The sequence below is a fragment of the Etheostoma cragini genome, chromosome 8 (genome assembly GCF_013103735.1).
Source record: "Etheostoma cragini isolate CJK2018 chromosome 8, CSU_Ecrag_1.0, whole genome shotgun sequence".
NCBI classification, from domain to species: Eukaryota; Metazoa; Chordata; class Actinopteri; order Perciformes; family Percidae; genus Etheostoma; species Etheostoma cragini.
Genome location: NC_048414.1, coordinates 5,038,497 through 5,048,653, shown reverse-complemented (window position 1 = coordinate 5,048,653; position 10,157 = coordinate 5,038,497).

The window sequence follows — 10,157 nt, the reverse complement described above, 5'->3', positions numbered from 1 at the left end:
TCTGCCCGCTCTCCTTTGCTCTTCACTCGCTGCAGTAGCTGTCTCTCGGCTGATCCACCCCGCTGGTTGGAGCATGTGCATGTCAATCAACTCCGGAGCTTCCCCCATTCATTCGATTTTCTGTATGAAGCAGGGTGGGTCAAAGGGAGACCGGGATGGGAAGCGATTGGGCAAACATTACGGCAGCTCCCATCCGGGCTCTGTCATTGGCTCTCGTCAGAGCAGGTTTGTCGGTTTCAGTCAGGATTATGAAACCCTCCAAACCCACGCTTTCAGAAAAAAACTGCCCACACCACTTTATGAATGAAAGGACTCCCTCATTGGTAAAACATGTGTACGTTCTCCCGCCCCTTGGGGTGCGATAGGAGAGAGTTTATTGGTTAAAGTGGTGCCAGTGTGTGAGGTCAGCCTGTTCCCAGCTAGGTATGACTCACTCGTCTATTTTAGGTATTCTGTCTGCATCATACTGCTGATAACCACTAAAAAAGTGGGAACAGGTACAGTGAGACATCTTGGCGCATAGATTCACGTGTGTTGCGCCAGGTAACTCTTTCCAACTCGCCTCTGCTGCAACATGCGCGAGTACAGGCTACCCATTTGGAAAAACTACAACCCCCAGTCTAACTTTCTCTTTTCAGACTCTCGCGAGAGTACAACCATCGTAGTAAGTTCCTCATGCCAAACATTGAGGGGAATTAAGATGTGCTGTGTGTGTTACATAAACACTGAGACAGGCATGTGGATTTCCATCGCTTTGTTTCCATCGTCTTAATATTTCCATGCGCATGACTAAGACAGACATGTTTACAGACTGTAAATAGATTTTTTAGCATTTTTTAAGTCTCCAACTCACCCCCTCTGCCGCCATGCTCTGTCTCTCTCACACCAAAACTAAACATGATATTCTGACACACCGAGGCTCTGTGGCACAAAGCAAAGCCTGACATGTACTCAGCAGAGGGACAAGAGTATGAAAATGTTTCTACATGCTGACAGTCATCGTGCAGTTACTTGTATTCTTGGACAAAAGCGGCGGGATCGAAGTCAACATGACACCGAGAGGAAGAAGCGGCACGTTGTGTAACAATTATCAAACGGGGCTAAATTAAATGCATTTCTGGCCAGCTGTCTCAAAGTCATAGTCACAATGTTTAGGGTAAAATATATTTATAAAATGTCGTCTTTCACAAAATAATCTTTACAAAAAATACTTTTACAACACCGATTTTATACTCTGACATCATTGCACAGGCAGTATTATACACTCATCTTTAATTTCATAAACATGTATAAAGTAACAAGTTCTGATACCTATGTTTTTCACATATGTTTTCCATATTAAAAACAGCATTTAAGTGTAGTGTAACCTGTAAAAGAGTAACCTCAACGAGTTTTTAAACTGATAGCATTAAATATAATTATTTCACACTTGAAATACACACACACACACACACACACACACACACACACACACACACACACACACACACACACACACACACTGTTATTGGACGTTTGGGGAGTCCACCTTCACCGTCTCGGTTGTGTCCTCGCAGCCAAACAGCTGAAAACAAGAGAAGAAATGTGGATGTAATAGTGCAAAATTTCCTGTGAAAATCTCTACATGTCTCTGTGCTTTCTAACACGCAATGCACACAGAGAAAGTACACAAACATGTTTGAATGTTAGCTTGTCCACCGCCTCCTTTTTTTAAGGGGGGTTCGGTTCTTTTAGTATTAACTACACATACAAGGCAAAAAAGTAGCTTCTACTGCTGTCTAATTTTACGTTGTTTTTTTTTTATACACAAAAGTAAATTTACCCTTCCTAGTATCGATAGCCCTGAGCACACACACTCACACACACACAACACCTCCCCTAAATCCTGCAACACCAAGCTGCTTAAGTTTCGTCCCCCTCCTTTCAACACACACAGACACACACACACACACACACACACACACTCTCTCACTCACTCTCTCTCTCTCTCTCTCTCTCTCTCTCTTTCTCTCTCTCTCTCTCTCCCTTTTTCTCTCACCCATCAGAGTCAACACTAACACACGCACTCTTTAAATATCCGACATCCACTTTAACACCGCAACATGACAAATCAGTAACTCCACCCATTGCGTTACTGCTAACTTATCTGTCCGTACATTAATCTAAATCTTATTTTGATTTAAATGTAGGCATGCTTATGTTGAAACACATTTTTTAAGGTGAGAAAAAATTGCTATAAGAAAAGTGTCACAACAGCATTTCGGACAAATGTTTCCTCTGTGCTGATCATTTCTCAAACGGACAAACGATAATAAATAAACAACATCCCGACTGCCATGACTGTTTTCAGCCACTGCTGTTAATTACGTTAATACACACAGTTTTGCTGCCAATATTTTAGTTTACACACAAACTTTGCCAGAGTTTACAGGACAGTCAATTAACGTGGTTTAATTATCTGCTTTTTGCGTGACGCTGTCTGTCTCTGTGGTTCCGAATAGCGCATTTCAGCACCGTGGAAGTGGACAGCGAAACACACACCAACCCTCCTTTCACACTTATAAAGCTTCTCAAACATCTGCCCTGCACATGGGTTTCCACATCTGCAAGAGCATCAACCACATATCTCACAACGATCACTAAGCAGCCCACTCCTGTCTTGTCATTCACACACATCTGTCCACCCTGCAGTGACTCCTCCTGGTCCCGTTAGGCTGATGATATTCACCGTTAACGTCTGTGACACAGTATGTTTGTATCAGCTTAGACAGGAACATTTCAATGGGGGTAACATCAACATAACACAACACACACAGCTAAATTACTTCCAAAAGCTGTAGTTGCAACATTAACAGGAAGAAATCCTGCTCAATTTAAAGTGGACCCCCAAATAAGGCCACGTCTAATTTATCTTTCTTAACTCTAAATAATGACAGCTCTTTCATAAATATCTGCCCAGTGAGTCCAGAGTGAGACAAGCAACATTGCTTCAGTGCATCCTTTCAACAATATTACTAAAGTCATTTAAAATTGAGGTTTGTGTTTATTTTAATTGTATGCATACCCATAGTCTTATTTCATCTGACAACCACAGCATCATTACAGCAGCTGCATCTCAGGGCACAGAGAACTGAAATGAGCTTAATTTCTCAGAGCAGTACGATTTAAAAAAAAAAGGACCAACATTTGAAGCAATTATTTTATATTTTTATGTCTGCAACTTCACAAAAATGCCATTGAAGAAAATATAAGTTTTCTTGATTTTGACAGTCACAATTCGAGCCAAATATGAGTTTTTATTTAACAATTTTCAGTCTTTTGAAAAATTAAAAACTTAATTTTTACGCAATGGCAACTTCAAAATACATTTTAATAAACTGAAAGCTGAGAAATAACCTAATTTTTACCGAGTTGGAATTTAAAAGATAGTCTTTCAATGGGTCTCTAACAGATTAGCTGTGGTTTTTCATCAAAATGCATTTTACAATTTTTCAATAATTAAGGTTTGAAATAAAACAGGACTATATTTAGAATTTCTGTATATGTGCAGGTTGACAGAACATACAGTATATGTTGTTTGCTGGGATTATTTTTTTTATAACATTTAACATGAAACATGTAACATACCTGTGTTCATGTGTGTGTTATGTCCAGTTACAGCTGCTTTACATGGTGGCTGCTGTCACAACATCCTTTTTTACCTCCAACAAGAAAAAACATAAAGTGACATTAAAAACCCTTTGAAACTCATTATCTCACTATACAGTAAACTTTCATAACACACACACACACACACACACACACACACACACACACACACACACACACGCGCGCGCAAGTATGATCTAAAGAACTAAACACCATATTTAACGTTTCCTGATGTCAGAAGAGTCTGAACAGTCTCACCTTCATATTTCAAAGGATGAAAGGAATCAATATAGGTCTATGTTTAAGTCCTACACACACACACACACACACACACACACACACACACACACACACACACACACACACACACACCTCAATTGTGCACGTATGAGACTAATAAACTTGCACAAACATTTAGACATACAGATGTAAATGTGAATTCACTCAAACACTCTTTTACACACACACACACCCACACACACACACACACACACACACACACACACACACACACACACATACACACACTGTGGACGAAATATCAGCCTTCCTAAATCTATATAGAAATGAACATAAAAAAATCACTTGGGCGGTCATTGCAGGGGAAATGTTTTAGTTATAATATTTCTCTCAGTCATCAAATAAGACAGGAAAAGAAAAGAAAAGAAGGAAAAGAAGTTTTATATTTAAGAGTCATGTTTGTCTGTTTGGTATGTTAAAATTAACACGCCGTTAATAATTATTAACACATGACACAAAGCTAAAGTTATTGTTGTAAACCCAAGCTGTATTCAATCATTAAATGTTATGTATTATAGTAAAATATAAATGCCTCCGTATGTACGTTATCTTATGTAAAGTTGTTGTATGTTTAAATAACTGTCTCTCAATTTCATATATTTAGAATGATACACACACACACACACACATACACTTTCCAGCCGTTACGAGTGTGTGTGACGCTTGGCAGACTTGCGTGTGTAATATGTGTGTGTTTGTTTCAGACATTGTTTTCTACTTTAACAAAACATCTCATACTAAAAATAATAATACTTTGCATACAGGGATAATATGTGTATGTGTGTATGCGTGTGTGTGTATGTGTGTGTCCGTCACACTCAGCGTTTACCCTCTATGTCTTTAAATAAACCTAAATTCATGTTTCAACTATGGTATTGGTATTAATAAAATGAATACCATTCACCCCCCTTCAAACACACACACACACACACACACACACTCACGGACTGTCACTTATGCTCTTGTAATAATAAAGCTGGTAAAGCACAAATAAAGACAAAATAAAATGTCTTGGGAAGTTTGATATAGTTTAAACTAAAATAATGTGCTAAAAATGTTGGCGTTGGGGTTTTACATGTGTGTTTACATCTAATATACCGTTCTACATTTAATCTACAGTTTGATATGTCATCTTCAGGAGCCTATATAACATCAGCAGGAGCCTGTAACGCCATTATAGCGGGCTCCGTAGTGGGCTCCATGCCTCCAAGTCGGCACATGGCTTCTAACACACAGACAAACACTGTACACAAACATACTTTCCAAGCTTTTCTAGCTGCACTGGTTGGATCAAATGTCTAAAAAGTTACTACAGTATCCAGATTAGATTCATATATCACCTGACATTGGTCTTTAAATAAAAACTGAGTGAGCCTGTTGATGTCAGCTGTCTTAAACATGATGGACATGATTTTAAGGTATCCCTCTGCAAAACTGCCTATCACGCCTCCCTATATTAATTTTATCAGTGTAAGTTTCAAATGAAAGTTTTTGTGATATAAGGCATTACTGCTGCGAATGACTGAACAAACACTGAGGCGGAGGGCACTGAATATTTGAACTTCTTTGCCATCAGAATAATCCCAATTAAAGGTACTCACAATGCACTCAGCTGTCAGTTTCTTAGGCTAAAACTAATGCAATCTAATACAACAGACCTGTAATAAATCCTACCTTCATGAAGGTTTTGTTCAGTTTTAGAGAGATTTTGATTGAATGCTGGAATATTGTGTTCTACTGTCCGATGTTTCTATTGTTTTGTTTATATTATTGAGGGCAGGCTAAATGTCCTAAACATCTCTTTGTATAACAAAGCACAATTCAAAAGCGACACAAGCTACATCCTCTTAAATGATCAATTTATCGATCAATTTAAATCAACACCTCTCTGAAACTGTTTTGACAAACACTGAACATTATAACCTTAAGAAAGGTTGCATAATAAACAGCAATAAGCTGATCTGTTGTGTTAGACTGCATTAGTCTTAGCTAGGTGTATCTAAAAAAACTGGCAACGTCATGTAAGCAATCAGTTGATTTAATCCAGAAATACTAGTACTAGGACTGACAGTCAAAAATCCTCATCAGACAAACTCTTGTTAAGAGACATTCTTTTTACAATTTTAGGAGAAAACGATTAATACTCTAGGGTGAGGATAGGTGATGTTTACATTTGTAAGACAGATTGCTTTTTTTCTGTGATTGTTTAGGCTCTCTCATCTTTAGGAACACTCTCCCCCATTTCAGCAGAGATCTCCTAGAGTCCCCCAAAGGTCCTCTGATGAATTCCTGCCCCGTTTTTGCTAATTCATTATAGCAATGTTGTTGTGAAAACAAATACAAACACTTCTCCAGAAGCCAATGTTGTCACCTTTTGTTACATCAGGTGGGCTGTGTTTGATCCTAAGACTCATCTTTTTACTTTTTCTTTTTTAAAACACTCTAGAACTGAAATGAGCGTAAATCAACTTTCACTGTATAATTGCTGAACCATTGTGATTGTGGTGATTCTCAAAACTAACTTATTCTGATGCTTTCAAGTTTCAGCTAAATGGTTGAAATGACAAATATCCTGACAGGGTCTGAAAATTTGTTTAAAAAAATGGGTACAAGCAGGTGTCCTTTTAGGCTCAGCTCAAGCAAAGAGCTTCTGCATTCAGGTACACGAGGTAGTTGGTTGGTCAAGTTTTTTAACAACTGAAATGAATCATTTGCCACTGTACTGTACTTGTTGAAACTTGACCAGCTATTCCCCTTTTTCTCCTGCTCTTTCCATTCTATTTTCCTTTTTTTTGTCCACCTACAGATACACAGACTGGTTGGAGATCCAGTTATGTGGGAAATGGCCAAGGCTAAAGCCTTTAAGGCCTCACTGAACAGTAATAGAGAAAATGGACAATTAATCTAACAATCAAGAAGAGCCTCATAAGAATCTGACATAAGAGCTCTGTGTCGACCTCTGGCCGCCTGCACCTGCTGCTGACATCCTGGTCTCTTTCTGTCACCGCAGCAGCAGACCGCACCATCCGGCCTGAGCTGTTGCGGGGCCTTCACCATAAACTCTGTCTACAAAGAGTGCTGTAACTGAATCCATTCTTTTGTCTAAGATATTTGATTTTAATTTTTTTTTCACATTGTGCGTATTTGTATTAAATTGTATAGTTTTTAGCTTGACGTGTCTGGTTTAAATTAAACATTTCTCAGTTTAAGAGTATTTTAACGACACTGAGTAAAGTATCGTATTTATTATTTGAATTTACTATTTTACATGCTTGCTTTGAATTATTTGAATTTGTACCACTAACACAAAGAGTGTAGGGATAGAGGAGGCTCAATTATGCCTCATTAAACCAGGTGGGACTCTTTTCAACTGGCTCGAGGCTCTCTCAGGCTCTCTGAGTTTCTACCAGCTCCCCTAAAACTTGTTGTTTATCTATCCAGCCCCTGAACATTTACTAGGACACAGTTGTCTTAAATAAAAGGGTTGTACGGTGTCCCAAGCAGGCCTTGACTCAATGTTTAACTGCGTATGTTGACTATGGGAATCCCTCATAGGGCATCAGTCAGCAGGCTCCAGGTAACTGGTGTCTGGAGGAGATACTGGTTAGGAACCACAACGAAACAAACTAAAGATCAATGTAATACATCATATAAGTTCTTATTTAACACATTTTGACAAATTAAGTAAAGCCTAGTTTTAGACATTTATAAAATCGATTTTGCTCTACTTTTTCTCTTTCAGATGCTTCTATATCTCACATACAACAGGTTTTTGAATTAAGACTTGTGTTCATTAAAAAAGGTGTCGTCTTTCAAATTTTTCGTTATGCATACCCTTTGTTTTCATCTGAAATCCTGAAGTTTATTACAAAGGACCCATTCATATTTAAAGGCAAACTCATTTACCTTCCCATACTGGGTTTAGACGACTCTCTGTGGTCCTGAAGACAGGGACGTATGGGTGTGTCCCACTCAAACTGGCTTGACTCTTTTTTCGGGTGGTGCTGTTAAAAAAAAAAAGGTGTCGGATGATCCAAGCTCTCTGGCCGGCCGTCCAGCTGCCTCCTCTCTCCCTGCCGACCTTTATTGTTCCTTTCTGCGTCATTGTATGTGTTAGTTTCTGTTTTCTTTCCTCTCACAGTCATCATAGAGGCCCTAAGAATACACAAAAATTACAGATTCAGGAAAGAATCATGGAGAACACACTTTTTAAGTGGCATGAATGCACACTAACACACAACTGAGTAAAATAAATGAACCAGTCAACACTAAGATGTAATGAAAAACTACACTATAAATACTATACTGAGGTCAAACAGTGAGTACTGAGTTTATCATATCCTGAAGCAAATATTTAACACGTGCATGGAGTTAGGACTGTAATTATTAGAGACACGTGTGTGAGTGCAGGTAACAGGGGTAGGACTTCTTCTTGGGTCGGTACACAAACCACATGTGTCCTGCTTTTTCCAACCCCTACGGCCCAGAAAACAGACTGCTCACAGTTCCCCTTTTTGGCAAGACTAATTCTGCATCTGCTGTGACGTTATGGTGAGACACACACATTCTCAAACTCACACACATTAATACATTAATAGTAAATAAATAGGAATATATCACATGGAGACTGTACAATGTATGTTAAAAAAACACACTGTTTAACATAAACAGAAAAAACATAAAGTTAGGTAATGTCACAGGAATGCAAAATGAACGAGTTGACACACACACACACACACACACACACACACACACACCTACAGATAACTGCGTTACTGTTTTCTTTTTCTTTTTGTTTCTCTCGGACACATACAAATACATTAAGGTTCACACGTAACATGCAGTAAATTCAGTGGGACATATTTAGTACTGGACTCATCTGACAACTTTACTGCAATATTTGCACACAGTATGTACATATATAACCCATCAAACCAACCATTATTTCCCCTGTAAACTTAGTAGTATGTATTTCCTTTGTATAATTGTGTGTTTGTGTATTTGTATAGTGTCGTATAATGTTTATTTATAATTGTATGTTTTCTTTTTGGTGTCTTCTTCAGCTAACTAATCTTATTTCTTCATTTTGATGTGCTTGACACACAAAACAAATTCCTGGTAAATGCATACTTGGTGAAAAGTTTTGATATTTTAAACATTAAATTGTAACATTTTCTTACGACTGTATTTCTTATATTAGTCCCATAGTTTTTCTGTTTAATACTTTGATCATTGAGATTTATATCAGGCTTAAAACAGGCCAAGTGAATTTGTGAGTGTGTGTTCGTGTCTGTCAGGTTTTGTATCTATTTTTGTTTATCTATGTTTTTTTCTAGCATATTGTTTTCTTTTTTGTAACATGTCCTTGTATTTGATTCAACATACTCTTGTTACATGCGGCTCTATGCATTTTGAAGTAGAACACATCGAGTTCTGTACAAAACAATGACTGTAGAAATTACATTTTACAGTAAAAAAAGCTGAATAATCTGTGTTATGAAGGGTTTCCATTAGTCTAATTCCTCTCTTTTACAGCATGAATTGTCTAAAATAGCATCAATTTTAATTTCTGAGAGTTTGACAACCACTTCTGAACAAAAAGCCTGTGAGATGCAGCAGTGCTGCTCTGCCTCTCTGGAGCTCTGTGCCTTCAGCTGTACAGTCAGCCATTTTCTGCCTGACATGAGGAGGCTTCACTGAGGCTGCAATGCTCATGAAAGGACCTTTTGTAACAAGTTTTTCCTAACAGAACACTCACACATGGAGAAAAACACATGTGTGTAGTAAACAACAGTGCCAATGACACTATCATTCTATTCTCATTTTATTTCATAATTTCTCAGCAGAAGAACTCACATGTCTGAGTGCCAAACCAATGAGTAGTCACAACAAAATGGCCGAACTGCATCATCATTTCGCTTTAGTCCAAAGACTAAATTTAAAGTTGTCCAAAATAAAATCCCACAATCAGATAAATCTGAAGCATTTAATGTGAAACACTCACAGAGCCAGCACTCACTCTGAATGTATTCAGGAAAATACCCTTTTTTCTACAAGTAAAGTATTTGCATTGCCGTAGCTAAAATAAAAGAAATATAAAGAAGAATAACGTCATTAAACCCAATATCAGTAATGACCATTAAAACAATCTATATGGAGTGGTGAGACAAGTAGAAAAGATGGTTTGGGATGATCTTAATGAGACAAGA